The sequence below is a fragment of the Dermacentor silvarum genome, chromosome 3 (assembly GCF_013339745.2).
Source record: "Dermacentor silvarum isolate Dsil-2018 chromosome 3, BIME_Dsil_1.4, whole genome shotgun sequence".
Taxonomy (NCBI): domain Eukaryota; kingdom Metazoa; phylum Arthropoda; class Arachnida; order Ixodida; family Ixodidae; genus Dermacentor; species Dermacentor silvarum.
In genome coordinates this window covers 133,155,959-133,173,463 of record NC_051156.1, presented here as the reverse complement: position 1 = coordinate 133,173,463, position 17,505 = coordinate 133,155,959, and positions in this window count along the sequence as shown.

The window sequence follows — 17,505 nt, the reverse complement described above, 5'->3', positions numbered from 1 at the left end:
CCTATTTGTACGGCCGCACTTGTCGGTCATTACAGACCCCCATGCCCTCTGCTGGCTGTCTTCCCTCCGGGACCCGACAGGACGGCTGGGTCGCTGGGCTTTGCGGCTCCAAGAATTTTCTTTTATTGTCATCTACAAGTCTGGACGTCTGCACAAGGACGCTGACTTGCCTCTCTCGTCATCCCGTGGATCCTCCTGATCCTGTTGCACATGATCCGGAGACCTGCGTGTTGGCTTTCACTGACAAGTGCGACATGCGCGCTGAACAACATAGCGGCGAGTCCTTGCAGGCCATCATCGCAGGCCATCAGTGCAATCTGGCAGCACCGACGGCCCGTGCCGCATGTTCGTGCTGCACGACGGCTGCATTGCGTTCGAGCGTCGTCGTATTCGTCCACAGCTGGCGCGTTTGTACGCTCGTGCTCTGCGAGGTGAAGAGGTTTTGCGTGCTATGAGAGCGAGAGAGAGAGAGAGCGACGCACTCACGGAGCGGGTCTCCTGGAACGCGATGTCGGCATTGGAACGCGGTGTCGGTGTCGCAAGCGGCGCTGTGCAACGCGCCGTGTCGGCCGTAAATCCGAGACGCACGAAAAGAAATTATCATCTACATGAGTGATTAAGATGAAAAGTTCGCGTGCACTTCCGGGAAAAGCTGGGCTACGATCCCACAGCTTCGCTGTTTCAAGCGTTGCACGGCCGGGTGCAAGGTTTTTTTATTAGCAATATGTGTGATATTATCGAACCGGGATAGAATTTTTTTGGATGATTGTGTACTGTGTGCAAGGGCATCTAATGAGTCATTGTTTTTATTGGTGGCCGACTTGAAGCAAGTATAAAAATGGTGTGTCACTAATAGCATGTTTCCTAAACATAAATAATTATATAGACATTAGCTTCACTACAAAACTGTAACAAAATCAGATATAAGTATTGTTAAGTGGCCAGTTCAAATAAAAAAATAATTCACCAGTGAAATATTTAGGTCTTATACTGTCAGATCGAGGATGGCTCTTGGTCATAACATGTTAATACCGTAGTTAGAAATGCAGGGAATGCCCTTCACTTCTAGCAACAAACTTTAAAACACAGAAGTATTACCGTAAAAGAGTAGCGAAAAAAACAAGTTTTACCATGTTGGTGTAGGCAGGCCCTGTGTTGAATGTGGTTTCTGATGTGCATATCAATGCAGCATTGGGTGAACGTTAAAGAAACCCACGTGGACTAAATTAATCCGGAGTCCCCCCCCACCCAGCGTGCCTCATAATCAGATCGTGGTTTTCGCACGTAAAGCCCAACAATAAATTTTTTTGCATAATAATGCTCTTGAAAAAGTCCAATCCGTCGCGACACTGTTCAACCTGTGGATATACAACCGCTTTCTAAGCGTAAGCGGAAAAAATAACGACTGGATCCTTTTGCTTGAGCAGGGAAGCAGGTTACGTCTTAAGCTGCTTTACTAAATCTTTCATAATCATGTTGACAAGTACACATGTTTATCTTTCACCGGTTACCGCTTTTCACCGGCTAACAAACGTTAAACGTAATCGCTAGGCACAGCACGCGCCTGCATGTATCGGAAGTCTCTCGAACGTTATCGATGCTTCTATCCGTTGTCTCTTGTCACCGACGCTCATGTAATCTGATTGTATGAGCGATGCGAATTATCTAGAACTTTTGGGAAGACACGCGGGTACGAAGGAATATTCTGGCACCTTCGATGACTCATGTATGAAACCCGACGCGTTTCGCCGCTGATCAGATTTCGCCGTTCGCCGTCTGTGCTCGCCGCTTTCGTTATGCTTCGAGCGTAGCTTGCTTTTGTGGGCCTGCAAGGGTTCGCCGTCAACGCGCAACGTCCACAGCTTCGCGAGCGGCCACGTGACATCGCCGACTACCTCGCCATGCAGAGCCCAGTGGCAACCACGACGACCATCAGGCTCACCGTCACCTGGCCGCTACATCTCGCCGCATCGCCGGCTGTATGCCGGCCCAAGCCGGGGCCGATCTCCCAGCCCTTACCCGGGAAACTAAAGGCAGCAACCGATGAAGGTGTGGTTGCTGTACGACGCAATGCTGAAGATACTCCACCGCTGACGAACTAGATTCGCGAATCATCATGACGAGGTATCAGCATAGTGCCTGGCAAGAGCCTTGACGACAACACTTCGCCGCCGAAAGTAGACCTACCAACGCGACGTAGCAGCAGTGGAGCAAGCCGACGCAGCCGTGATCGGACGCCACTATTTAACTATAACGCCAGACGATGGTCTACCAATCTAGACGTGCGATTCGATGGTCATAATGTCACCGCTCTGGTCGACACTGGAGCAGACTATTCCGTCTGTAGTGGCGAGTTCGCCGCGAAGTTGAAGAAGGTGAAAACGGCCTGGCAAGGACCCGATATCCGGGCAGCGGGAGGACACCTAATAACGCCGGCTGGAATCTGCACAGCGCGAGTCACGGTAAACAACCGCACTTATCCGGCGAGTTTCTTAATCCCTCAGCACGGCTCCAGGGATGTTCTCCTAGGCATGGACTTTCTGAACCAACACGGTGCAGTCTTCGACTTAAGGTCCAAGTCGATAACGCTTTCAACGTGCAATGCGATACCACCGGATACAAACATCAGTTACCATGCCTTGAATGTGCTAGAAGAACAAGTCACCGTTCCGCCTCGCTCCAGCCTAAGGATTTCCGTCGCTACCGAAGTGCCTGCAGACATGAAGGGCATCATCGAGGGCGATCATCACTTACTGCACGACCGTGAAATTTGCGTTGCTAGAGGCATAGCTGAGCTACGTGAAGGGAAAACAAGAGTGATGCTCACGAACTTCAGCCACGAATACAAGCACATTAACAAATGCACCATGGTCGCCTACATCGACGAAATAGTACCAGCCAGTAGTTCTTTCGCCTTCACTGATTCTAGTACACCTGCAACGACGACTGTAGTACCTGAACCAACTTTCGACGTCAATCCGAACCTTCCCAGGCATAAGAAAGAACAGTTAAAAGCTCTGCTCCTGTTATACAAGGACTGCTTCTGGTCGTCGTCAAAAGTTCGACAAACCCCCTGTCGCTAAGCAGCGCATCATAACCGACGAATATATCCGCCCACTCCGTCAGAGCCCGTACCGAGTTTCGGCGCGCGAACGCGAGGCCATAAGGCAACAAGTCGACGAAATGCTACGGGCCGACATCATCTAGCCGTTCAAGCATCTCTGGGCGTCCCCCGTGGTGTTAGTAAAGAAGGATTTAACGCTAAGTTTCAGCGTCTATTATCGTCACCTCAATAAAATCAAGAAGGACGTATACCCTCTTCCACGTATTGATGATGCCTTGGATCGACTCTACAACGCAAAGTTTTTCGTCAATGGACCTCAAAACCGGCTACTGGCAAATCGAAGTCGACGAGAGGGACCGGGAGAAGACTGCCTTTTTAACACCAGACGGACTGTTCGAGTTCAAGGTCATGCCGTTTGGTCTTTGCTCGGCACCTGCGACTTTCCAACGCATCATGGATAATGTGCTGGCAGGCTTGAAGTGCATGGCAGACTTGCCTTCGTCTATTTGGACGACGTCGTTGTCTTTTCCTCAAGCTTCGAGGAACACCTCCGGCGCCTTCAAACAGTTCTTCAAGTAATCAAGACCTCCAGACTCACGTTAAAGCCAGAAAAGTGCCGCTTTGCATACAAGGAGCTCTTGTTTTTGGGCGACGTCATCAACAAGTCTGGAGTGTGCCCAGACCCACGGAAAACGGTGGCCATCGCAGACTTTACTCCGCCCGCCGACAAGAAGGCAGTCCGTAGATTTCTTGGACTGCGCGCCTATTACAGGCGCTTCGCCAAGGACTTTTCACAGATCGCTGAGCCACTGACGTACCTCACGAAAGTCGACTTGGAGTTCAAGTGGGAGACGCCGCAAGTCGAAGCATTTGAAGAACTGAAGCGACGCCTGCAATCGCCGCCAATACTTGCACATTTCTACGAAAACGCCGATACCGAAGTGCACACCGATGCAACCAGCGTATAGGACTCAGCGCCGTGCTTGTGGAGAGGATTGATGGACTAGAAAGGGCTGTAAGTTACGCTAGCTGGTCGCTCTCGAAGGCGGAAACAAATTATTCCACAACCGAAAAGGAGTGCCTAGCCATCATCTGGGCTACTTCAAAGTTTCGCCCCTACCTCTAAGCCAGGCCCTTCAAAGTTGTGAGCGACCACCACGCCTTGTGTTGGCTAGCTGACTTGAAGGATCCTTCAGGTCGCCTCGCATGATGGAGTCTGAGACTTCAAGCATTCGACTTCACCGTCGTTTACAAGTCAGGGCGAAAGCACTCTAACGCCGACTGCTTGTCTCGTGCCCCCGTCGAACCACCGCCACAGGACGACCAGGATGACAACACTTTGTCGGGACCCATCAGTCCTTGTCGACTTGTCTCACGCCCCCGTCGAACCGCCGCCCCAGGACGCCCAGGATGACGACACTTTCTTGGGACGCAACAACAGTGAGCTGACCCGGAACTAAGGAGCCTTGTAGACTACCTTGAAGGGAAGACCGTCACTGTGCCCAAGGTGATCAAGCGAGGATTGGCGTCGTTTTTCTTGCAAATCGACATTCTCTGAAAGACGAACTTCTCGCCTCTTCGAACCAACTTCCTCCACGTGGTACCCTCAGCATTGCGTCCAGAGGTTCTGCAAGCTCTCTATGACGACCCAACGGCTGGACACCTCGGTTTTTCCCACAGGCTCGCGAGGATACAAGAAAAATACTACTGGCCTCGCCTCTCTGCCAACGTTGCCCATTACGTAAGGACATGCCGAGACTGTCAGCGAGGCAAAACACCACCGTCAAGGCCAGCCGGACTTCTACAGCCGATCGAGCTACCTAGCCGACCGTTGCAGCTGATCGGGATGGACTTACTGGGGCCTTTTCCGACGTCGACGTCCGGGAATAAATGGATCGTCGTAGCTACGGACTACCTCACCCGCTACGCCAAAACAAAAGCCTTGCCCAAAGGCAACGCCGCCGAGATAGCCCGATTCTTCGTTGAGAACACCCTCGTGCGTCACGGTGCCGCAGAAGTCCTCATCACCGACAGAGGTACGGCTTTTACGACAGAACTAACTCAAGCCATCCTGCGATACAGCCACACAAGCCATCGCCGGACCACCGCCTACCACCCGCAGACGAATGGCCTCACCTTGCGCCTAAATAAGACCATCGCTGACATGCTGACAATGTGCGTCGACGTCGAACACAAGACGTGGGATGCCATCCTTCCGCACGTGACCTTCGCATACAACACGGCCGTGCAAGAAACGAAGCACGTGGCGCCGTTCAACCTGGTCTACGGAAGGAACCCGGCAACGACGCTTGACGCCATGCTACCGGACGTCACCGACGAAGAAAATCTCGACGTTGCCAGCTATTTGCAGCATGCCGAAGAAGGTCGACAGCTCGCCCGCCTGTGCATCAAGAAGCAGCAGAGGGCCGACAGCCGACACTACAATCTTCGACGACGCTACGCCGCGTACCAGCCCGACGACCTTGTTTGCGTCTGGACTCCAATACGCCGAAGAAGACTTAACTAGAAACTGTTACATCGCTATTTCGGACTATACAAGATAATCCGACGTATTGGCGCACTGGACTGAGGTCGTGCCAGACGGCATTTCGCAATCACAGCGGCGCCGGGCACGACCTGAAGTCATCCACGGGGCGCGTCTTAAGCCTTTCTACGCCCGCTAAAGAACTTTGGTACTTTGTTACTTTGTTATTGTTTGTTGTTGTTTTTTTCTCTCTCTGTACGCGTGGTTTTGTTTTCGCTTTCTTCTTTCTAACATCGGGACGATGCTTTTTAAGGGGAGGGTATTGACACGTATACATGTTTATCTTTCACCGGTGACCGCTTTTCACCGGATAACAAATGTTAAACGTTATCGCTAGGCACAGGACGCGCCTGCATGTATCGGAAGTTTCTCGAACGTTATCGATGCTTCTATCCGTTGTCTCTTATCACCGACGCTCATGTAATCTGATTGTATGAGCGACGCGAAGTATCTAGAACTTTCTGGAAGACATGCGGGTACCAGGGATTATTCTGGGGCCTTCAATGACTCATGTATAAAAGCCGACGCGTTTCGCCGCTGATCAGATTTCGACGATCGCCGACTGTATTCGCCGCTTTCGTTCTGCTTCAAGTGTAGCTTGCTTTTGTGGGCACAGGCTCGCCCAATAAAGAATCAGTATCGTCATGCACAGTTTTACGACTGTTCACTTCAGCGTCACTACTACGTGACGGTATGGGAATCTGCTGATCAGACTATCTGAAGTAGAGCACTGCACGGGCCGGTTTTTCAAGTCCGGGCCTGATCCGAGCCAGAAGTACCATACTTTGGCCGGCCCGGTTCTGTTCGACCCATTAGGCTTTTTGCCTATACGAAGCTAAAATAAAAAAACTAAATTGTACGGTTTTACGAGCCAAAACCAGTTCTGATTATGAAGCACGCCGTAGTGAGGGACTCCGGAAATTTAGACCACGTGGGGTTCTTTAACGTGCACCTAAATCTAAGTACACGGATGTTTTCGCATTTCGCCCCCATCGAAATGCCGCCGCCGTGGCCGGGATTCGATCCCGCGACCTCGTGCTCAGCAGCCCAACACCATAGCCACTGAGCAACCACGGCGGGTGCCTATACGAAGCGAGCTCGAGTTCTCGATTATTGTGAAGATACTGTCATGTGATCAACGGCCGCCGGGCGGTCTTCAAGCTCCATCAAAGCAGGTTTTTGCCCTGCATTCCTTCTTGCTGGTTACTTGATAATTTAACTGCGAGAGAAATAAACATTTCATTACTAGCCGAACACGCACAGATTATTATGTGAATATTTGGTATGAAAACAAACCAAACTATCGACAGTTAAGGAAATAAGGAGGGATCAGACTAACAACGACGGGGAGTGGCAGAACCCCGGCTTACATTTAGGGATGAAGTTGTAGAAAAGCACATCGGTTGATCACCATGCTCGTGCCTTAAACAGTGTGGCAACATAATATTTTGAAGGCATAGGTGAACACTACCATACACGCCACGGCCCGCCATTTATTCTCACTTTTGAATCTCTTATAGTCATCCGGATGTACCTGCCGTGATGGAACTCTAGCCAATAATTTTGGCGTGAATGTAAATTTAGATACGCTGGTTACTGGCTTTCAGGAATACGATAATACACGGCCACTATAAGATTTTTTTTCATTAAACAGAAATTGTTGAGCCACAAGGCTAACGCTCATTATATTTTCACACGGAACATGCCATTTTTATTGCTTTATTCGGCTTCATTATAATTATGTCAAGTGTTTAATCGACAATTTAGGCATCCTTGTTTAGAAATATATGCAAATTTAGACTCGGTGTAATAGTGTTTCAGTACAGTGCATCTACAACGTAGGCTTTCCTTGTTTTTTTTTTCTCCGCCCAGAATAAAGTATGATCTGCTTGCTTATCCACGTAAATTCGCAGACAACGCACCTAGTGCTACAAAAACATATACAAGGCTGAGAACACGAGGGTCGAGCCACTTAGCGAGTGGAAATAGCATTCAAAATAAAATTTACTGAGGCAATAAAATGCTCTGCATTTCTATTTTGTTTTTCATATTCCCCTCCCCAATGTTGAGAAATTTGCAACATCCGCGTAGACTTAAAGCATTTGTCTAAGAACAATATACACTTGAAAGTCTCAGTTTAATTAGTTGGGCTAATTGTGAATTAACCTAAGACAGAATATTCAACTCGCTACCTCCATCAAACTTCGGGTCATCCGTCGCTTGCCTGAGCACGATCACCTCTGGGAATTTGTGGTGTTAATAGGCTGGGAACAATGTGGACAGCAGTTCGTTATTGTCGCGAAGACGGAATATTTCCTGCAGAACCCATGTTAAGATGACTATCGAAGTTAATGCGCTCATTCACACAATCTAGCGAGCTAGAAGCGACAAACCGTGTTAGCTAAGACACCTTTATTTAGAATTCGTAATGTTTCCCCTGATGTTTCAAGTGATTCGGCTATATGCGGCCATGCACTGTCCCCCTGATTGGCCCGCTTTACTATGATCATCACTCGCCAATGTTACCTCCTGATAGTAGAACACGAACCGCAGGCCTACGGTGCATGCAGTGACGACGATGGAATTACGAAGAAGGAATGATGTCGATAGAACGACGAAGGCATATGAGGACGACGGCATGACGACGATGAGCTGATTCTGATGTGATGGCGATAAATAATTGCGACGGAATACAATGCCATGACGCCGGTGTTCTAATATCGATTGATTGACAATAATTGCACAATACTAGCGGAATGAAATAGAAATTATGCTGATGGAACCTGAAGTGATACGACGACCAAAGCATTTAGTAATTTTTAGCCAACCAGACACGCTTCTCAATACCATACCAGCCTTCTCCCTTCCTTTTCTCCTATTCCTTCCCAAGACGCTTTACAAACATACCCTCGGCCGTTGAGCTCAGTACGCCGGTGCTTTAGCTCATTAGGCTACGATCACACGTTTACAAACGTATCTTGCCTACAAGTATATTATTCAAGCTCGAACTTAGGGGGAACGTTGACCTTGGGGGTTCCTATCGAAATACATGGAAAATCGGCAATAGTTTCTCAGAGCAACCGATGCACCAAACCTGATGAGTTATGTTGAGTTTAGGAAAAAAAGTTAAAATGTAGTGATTGCAGAAAGGGATATTTTTTATAGGTTGTTCACTTTTTTTACGTAAAATTTTAAAGAATGCCAAATTTCGAAAAAGAAAACTTGACTTATAGAGCTATGTACCTCAGCAGCTAAAAATGATATCGGAATTCTGTAAACTGCACCTAATAATACATCCAAAGCAAATAGCAATCATATATCATACACCATCCTGAAATATACCACTATATTGTGAATGTTGCATTTGCAAAACCCTTCCAAACATTGCAACAAATGCACGTAAGTTTTAGTGTATAGCAAAAAAAAATTGTTCGCTTTTGATGCTCCAACGGGTGCAGTTTATAGAAATGCCATATTTGTTTTTAATGGCTGAGTTGCGGATTTGGAAACTTCATGCTTCTATTGTTTTTCAAATTTACGAACATCCTGCCATTCTTTGAAAACATTACGCTATATAAACGAAAATTCTATTTGCTGCAGTCTCTGCACTTTAACTTTCCCTCTTAATGCAACACATTTCATTCACATCGGTTCAGCGGTTTTCTCATAAAAGCATTCCTGCATTTTACGTGTATTTGAGAATCCGGCATCGAAGATAGGCTCGAGCTAAAGCTTCCTCTGAAACAATGGATCACGCCAGTTTTATAGGAAACCCATGAAACAGAACCCTGACGTATATGCAAGACCGTGGCCACAGTGGTGCACAAATAAAAAGTCTGCTCAAGGAAAAAAAATATATTAAACGGAAGCTTCGCGGGAGCCGTTAGGTCGGCCAGACATCTCTCCAGAATGTGGACGAGCTTTCTGGCCAGGTGTCTAGCAAAACCGTCGATTCATTGTCAGTATAGAGCAAGTAGCTGGCCATCTTCGAGATAACGCTGATACACAAGTGCGCTCGTTTCCAAGCACCGAGGTGAAGCGACAGCTTCAGGGTGTGTTTCTTTTTATTGCGCTTTCTTTAGTTGTGCGCCATAGCATACGTCATAGCGGGAATTTCGAATTCTTTAAGGTCGATACGCCACGTGGTGGCCCAAAAAGGAAACTGTACGAAATGTCCCTAATTCCTGGTATTGCAACGCCGTCGATGTTGACGCCGTATTTCTGCGACACGGGGCCCTTAACGCTATTGCCTTAAAATATTTTTACTAAGACAACTGAAGATCTGCCTGCAACACCGGTCTGTGACTAATACGGTCCACTGCCTACTCGCGTTGACTCTGGCTAGAACAATCAGCAGCATTCCACTTTCTTGTCGCGAATATCTGGTGTTACTTTGCTACATCGAACGCTATCAAGCAAACAATCTATAAACATGCAAAACCTCACCATGGTTTTGGTTGAATGGCTTACGGAAAGCTCTGGAACGCAGGCGACGATCGTGTATGGCTGTGAGTGGTTGTCTAGTGGACAAGAGTGACCTGGCGCAGCCAAATGCGGAGAATGATAATCAGATGATTCCTTGTAAAATGGCTTAAACCCACTGTGAAGGATAGCCAATGAACCAGGTGGTAATATAATATTATTAAGAAAATATACTACTTAATGATGTGAATGAAACTGATAATTGAAATAAATTGTGTGTGATAAGGCAGTCAGCATTGTATAAACAGGTAGAGCAAGAAAGTGCCTAATATTATTATTACTTAAATTTAAGTAAATCTTTGGGGTAGAGAGTGCGTAAATTTTGAGCATTAGTATTGTTAATTTTATGATTGTGAATTTGTGTTTTTCGTATTTGGCTTTCTGTTTGTGTTTTCGTTACTTCTGCTGCTGCTCAGGAAAGGAGAAATAACCAAATACCATGCGTTGGCAGTGATGGTGATGCTGCTGTTTATTATATGGCCTTAAAACATGGTCCATACCCAGCGAGAGAACTGTCCCTAAAATGGCAAATAAAACGCTAGAAAATTATGCCTCATTTTTCAATATACATGAAATTTAAACAAAGGAGAAATTATACTCGTCATTGTACTCGTCATTAACAGCCAACTATTGGGGAAACAATAATACATATATAGGACGAAAATGTGAAAAAGAGACATTGCAGCCAAGACGACACCACTAGCAATGAAACCTATAAAAATATTCGGTGGCTATCTGTAGTGTAGCGTACGGCTGCATTTGCACAAACCCGCCGCGGTGGCTTAGTCAGCTAAGGCGTTGCACTGCTGAGCACGAGATCGCGGGATCGAATCCAGGCCGCGGCGGCCGCATTTCGATGGAGGCGAAATGCAAAAACACCCGTGTGCTTGCGTTGTAGTACACGTTAAAGAACCCCAGGTAGTCAAAATTATACCGCAGCCCTCCACTACGGCGTGCCTCATAATCAGAACTGGTTTTGGTACGTAAAACCCCAGAAAGAAGAAGTATTTGCGCAATGCACATTTTTGTACTCTTAAGTAAAGGTGTTGCTTTGTCCCGTCGATAACATATTACTCCTGAAAGGGTACGTTCGAAGCATTTACGGAGGCAAACAAAGCTTCTTTTGCTGTTTTCTTGCAGCAAGTTAAAATGGCGACACAAAAAGAGACGACATGATATTTGCATCAAATAAACTTTCTCAGTTCACTTTCATGCCGTCGTGTCAGAAAAATCTTGACTCTCCTGGGGACCGATAACGTAAAACTAGTCCCCCCCCCCCAAATCTGTTTTTATTCCAATCTCCTGACGTCAAATTTACGTAACCACGGACGCAAGCCACTAGCGGTAACCCTCAGTGTTGCTTGAAAAGCCTAATCCGACGCGCGTATCGCTTATCGGATATATAGCATGGCCTACATTGAGCAGTTTTTCGAATAATATTGGCTGACAAGAAGCGAAGAGCATGCTCAAGTGGAGAGATGTTTGATGGGGCCGAGTCAGCACAATGACAGTATAGATAATCGGATGAGGGTGGTGGTGCCGGCGTCAACGATTCGTACGCTTCCCCTTACTTAGCTTGCAGTGCCTGGTAGAAAATCGCGGCTGCATGCAACGGAAGGTTAAAAATGCCGCTAAAACGGATCATTGGCAAAGAATAGTTGGCAGAGCGATCTCGTATAAGTGCCGAAAAACCTCAATACGGTTACACTGCCACGGAATGTTTTTTGATTATACGCAAATAAATCCTTGCTTCACGGCAACTCAGAGTAGCCAGAGCGATCGGCGGGAAGGCATCTTCTATTCATTTTGAAATGGGGCAGTCTCCGGCTTGGAATAGAAAAAAATTCATGGAGGTTCTTTGGAACGTGCACTAGCACGTAGCGGGCCGCTCCCACGTCGGGACAGAAAGGCCTAGCCTCTCTGCCATGTCGCGGGCTCGTTGGACAGCCCATAGTTGTGCTTCGAAATCGGGCTGCGTAGAGCAGTCTCCCACTTGGATGACGTAACGTCTTCGTCAACCCGTAACGCGGGGCACCGCCAGAGCATGAGTTCTAACTTGGCAAAGTCTGAGCAAAGCGCACAAATGTTGGACGTTGAATTTCGGGATATATCCTGTGTAAGAGTGCGGCGCTAGGGTATGCACCGACCTGCAAGAGTCTTGAGTGTCAATGCCTGAGGCCGGTTCAATTTACTGTGCGGCGGCGCATACCGCCGCCTCCCCAGATAAACGTACTTTGCGAGTTCGTTGTACGAGGCGGGGGGATCCATATTGTCCGGAACCTCAGCGCCGCGCCACCCGGTAGCTACGCGGTCGACGACTCCTCGCGCAGCTCTATGGGTTGACTCGTCGAGGTTGGATGTGGCGCCCTCGATCTGTCGCATGTGAGCGGGGTGCTAGGCGATTGTGTGTTGCTTGATTTACTTGTCCTGTAGGATCCTCAAGGCCGGTTTGGAGACTGTGCCTTTGGCGAATGCTCGGACCGGCGATCTCGTGTCGCTGTTCCAAGTTCTCCCCTTCGGTCTCTGTTCCACACCTGCAACCTTTCAGCGTCCTTCCTGAACTGAAGGGGCAAACCTGCCTTGTATCGTAAACACGTCGTCGTGTTCTCAAGCATGTTTGACGAACACCTCCCAAGACTCAGCAGGGTCCTCGCTGCGATCCGCACTGCCGACGTCACCATCAAGCCGGAAAAGTGATACTTTGGGTTCCAAGAGCTGAAATTTCTTAGCCATGTAGTTGGCCCTAAGAGCATCCGACCAGACCCTAACAAATTATCTGCAGTAGTCAAGTTAGCTGCCTAGCGTTTCATTTGTTTGCGCGCATATTATAGGCGCTTCGTGGAGGGATACTTAAGAATTTCTGAGCCTCTGACACGGGTCACACGCGACGATCTGCCTTTTGTTTGGGCGGACGAGCAACAGCCCATGAATTGCGCCAGCGTTTGCAAGCTGCTCCTATTCTTGCTCATTTCGACGAACACGCCGAGACAGAAATTCATACTGACGCCAGCAATGCGGGCGTTGGCGAAATTCTTGTGCAGTGGCAAGATAGTGCGGAACGCGTCATTGCTTATGTATGCCGTAGTCTCAGCAAGGCCGAGACGAACTACTCAACCACTGAAAAGGAGTGCTTAGCCATTGTTTGAATAATTAGCAAGTTCCATCCCTACTAATACGGTAGCCCATCTAAGGCTGTCAGCGATTTCCACGCCCTGTGCTGGCTTGCTAACCTCAAGGATCCTTCAGGCAGACTAGCCCGTTGGAGCCTGTGCCTACAAGAGTACGACATTACTGTTGTCTACCGATTTGGAAGGAAGCACAGCGACGCTGACTGTCACGCGCGCCTCGCCTTACGACATAACGGGACCCTGATTGATATACTCCATCTCACAAGCCCCTTGCAGCACTGCCGAAGGCACTAGGCGTACGCAGGCAATATACTTACGCAGCCGTATACAGTTCCGGGCATAAGTGGCTGATTATTGGCTAACTAGAGAGTTTTATTTTTGCTCACTACATGAGACGGACAGCGATGCGTGACATGTTAGGAACTTTGGGCAGGCACGTCGTACACCGTGAAATAATGTAGCAGTTACCGACGGTAATAGCCACCCTAACTTTGACAGCAATGCAGCGCCGATACAGCGCCGACTACCAGCTTCGATACAAATTCGAGCTTGTTAGTGGCTCTCCACCTTGTAAGCATGAAACAAGTGGAAAAATCCGTCATCGCCAAGTCACATCTCAAGCGGAGGTCAAATCATTACCAATGTTTTGTCGTAATTATTGAGATCGGCTGTTTGTTTTCACGCTGCTAGGATTAGAAACACGGCACAAAGCCGTAAAACTGTTTTGATTTCTAGTTAGAAGATGGCACCACAGCATTAACATTGGTGATGCGTTGACGACGTGGAACGCTATAAAATCCTAATTATTCACTGCATTATTAATTTGCTACTCCACTCTAGTATGGTACGTGATGACGGTAGCAAGTAAACTCCAAGTAGACGCCGAACAGATGCTGTGGTGTAGGTGAACATTTGTAAGGGCATTCGCCCATACTACTTGCTAAGGAGGCTGCACGGTAACTGCTAGAAAAGCGTACAGCTAAAGCGAAGCCCTGCAGTCGCATGCATATAAACGCAGCTTATGGTTACGGCGTCGAAATGTTGTTTGCGTCAATCCTCCAACCATGGACCATGTAACAGTAAAGCAAGCAGACGTCCCTCGAGCACATTTCGAGGGACAATCGGCCTTCCTATTGGCTAATAAATCGTGGAGCTTGCACAATGCTGCAACCAGCTTGTGAGATGGAGTATACTTGCCATTTGTCGGTGTTGTCGACGCCGTCGAGATGGCTGAGCACCAGTGCGCTGACCCTGAGTTGCTACCGCTGATCGAGCACCTTCCAGAAGGTGAAGCTGTTTTACCTCGCTTGCTCGTGCGCGGTTTATCATCGTACTGTCCGCGCAACAACGTCCTTTACAAGAAAAAGAACATATGGTTCATCCCTCTTTCATCGAAATCGGTAGAACACGAAATTGAAACGTGTCTTCACAGAACCTGTTGCATGTTTGCTTCGTGAACTCACAGTCCTCTGCAGTGTAAGGGGCACGATTTGTGGGCTGGTGACCATATCGCAGGTTTGCTTAGAGCACCGAGTCCTGTTGGCGAGCGCTGTCTTGCTGGCGTGTGGCTTCGGCGAAGATGCGAGAATACTGGTCCGGCTCCGTAGTGGCTACGGCAGCCCGTCGAGCTTCGTAGGGAGTCTATATGTAAGCACAGCGCTTGCATGTTGGCTCCCTAGAGCTGCGACGTGCACAGCGGCAGGTTGCCAGTGGCAGAGTTTGCACCGGGCGCCGCGAACGCGCGAAAGCAATCTGCCTCACGCTCACGTCTCTCTCGCCAGTCTAAAGCGAGATTCGCCCGGCGACGTCGTTGCCTTTGTGTGCCTTTTAGCGCAGCCGTTGTTCAGGCGGTGTCATCGCAAGCGAAGCAGTAGGCGGTACACCGCTGAGGCACGTTGAAGCCGCAATCCGTAGGCGACAATGTGCCACAGGCTTATCCGACGCTAACTGCCTACACGAGGCCACAGAAGTACATAGATTTGTCTTACCTTCGTGCATCTAGATTTATATGTTCTTGCGCTTCATATGCCTTCACTGCCGTAAATTTAAGAGCAATCTATACTTTTTGAAGATCGAAAATTGAGGAAATGCCACCAGGGGGCCGAGTGGGGTGGGCGCGCTTCACTTGGGCTGCTAGTTATCGCGAGGTATTGCGGTTAGCCTTAACCAAATTTCACGATTTTGTGTCATTGAACTCAACAAGGCAAGTGGCAGCGAAAGATACCGGTATTACAGCGGTGAGTGGCTTTGTTCACCTTGACAAACCGAGCAACGAGCACCTCGATAAATTCGAACACAGTTCTCCGAACGCCGCATGCGCCCCTGCAGATGGAGCAGGCCTGCGTGGCCTCGCGAGCATCGAGAATGACAGGGAAAACAAGCGGCAATGGTCACAAAATGGAAATAGAGAAGAATAGCCAAGACTCGGCAGCGGTACAGACCAACATGGCACTTGATGAGAACAGCGGCAAGACGCTGAGTCAAGCTGGCCCATGGTTCCAAGCAATCAAGGCAAGAAAAAACAAGGCGCCGAACGAGGACCGCAAACAAGAGGGGAGAAACCAAGGAAACCATCAAACCCAGCAAGGAGGACTGAACGCGAGGAGCAACCCGAGTGTGGAAGCAAGCATGCGAGCCAACAGCAACCAGCAACGGCAGCAATATCAGGGAAGCCGAACCTACAGCAAGCCACCGCCGCGACGCGCGACGCTGCGCTGCCAGAGAATGATAACAAGGTTGTGTACCGACCTAGAACCGGCATGAAGCTGTCTGAAGGACGAGAAGATGACCAAGGGACTTGCAAGGGCAAGTAGTTTCCTTTTCAAAGAATTTTGCGCGAACGTAATCATCCAAACGCAGTGGAAGAGGAACCTGATATTTGCCCGAACCGCAGACGAGATCTACGCACTCAAGCTCGGTTCCATCAACATCGAACTAGGGGCGGCCACATACGTGATTATGCCGTACATCAAACCGCTCCTAGGAACGATACGTGGAGTCGTGCACGGTATCACTGCGCGTACGACGGGAAAACGGCTTGCGGAGCTTCTCGCAGCCAACAACTGTGGCATCCTACACGCCAAGATGCTCGGCAAATCCACCTCAGCAGTTATCCCCTTCGAAGGTCCGCACGTCCCTTTTTATGTGAAGGTGGCCAGCTCATGCAGAGGTTGCCGCCCATACCGCAGATCTGTACAGTATTGCAAGGCCCGCGGAGAAGTCGGCCACCGGCAGGACGTATGCCCCAAGACGTATGTTCCGGACACCGGCATCAGATACGGACGAGTTTACTGGCGAAGACCAAGGCATGCAGCAACATTTACAGAGTCGGCGAGAACACCGACTATGATGCGGATCGGACACGCTTCGGACTTGAAAGATACGTGCGACAAAGAAAGTCAGTAAGAACGGTCCTTTCTTGTAGCGTCGCCATCATATCTAGGGTTGCCGGACTCCCGCGTAGCAAACGCCAAGGACTAACGCAGGCAGAACGAAGCCCATGTTTATTGATTGTTCAGTAGGTTGTATAACTGCTAGTGTTTCTGCGTTGTGTTTTATTTTGACTTAGTTTCATTTGGAGTTTGGGGTTCAGTTTAATTAAAATCTGTTTCCTGTGCTGCTCTGCATCTCCCAAACCAATCTCTCGTAACACCTGCACATCCCCGAGATCGGTGACACACGGCATCAGATATCACGATTCGGCGTCCCATCTGAGATCACAACTGATAGAGACCGGCAGTTCGAGAGTGCACTCTTCCGACGACTTACTAACCACCTCGGCACACATCACGTCAAAAGGATCGCGTATCACCCGCAAGCCAATGAACTTGTCGAGTGTCCACACAGACAACTTAAGGCGGCACTCATGGCCCATGGCAACTCGAAAAACTAGGTTGATGTCCTTTCAGTAGTACTTTTGGGCTTCCGTGCTGCTTTTAGAGAATACTTAGAGTTCCCCAGCCCAGCTCGTTTATGGTACCACTCTGGGTCTTTTGGCTGAATTCCTCCAGCCGCTCTCCCTCTCCTCAACCTGGGAGGCACCTTCATTTTTCCAATGACTGCAACAATCGTTCACTCCTTTTAAACAAGTCCAACCTCACCACAAGACCGCAGAAGCACCCTTCCCCTTCAAGGACATGAATTTGACATCCCATGATTTCTGTGGACGGACGTCACACGATTGTCTCTGGATACTGGACCGTATCTTCTTTTAGAATGCAAGCCCGAACACTTCGCAATTACCGTCGGTGACAAGAAGCAGTTGTTTCGGTTGACAGATTAAAACG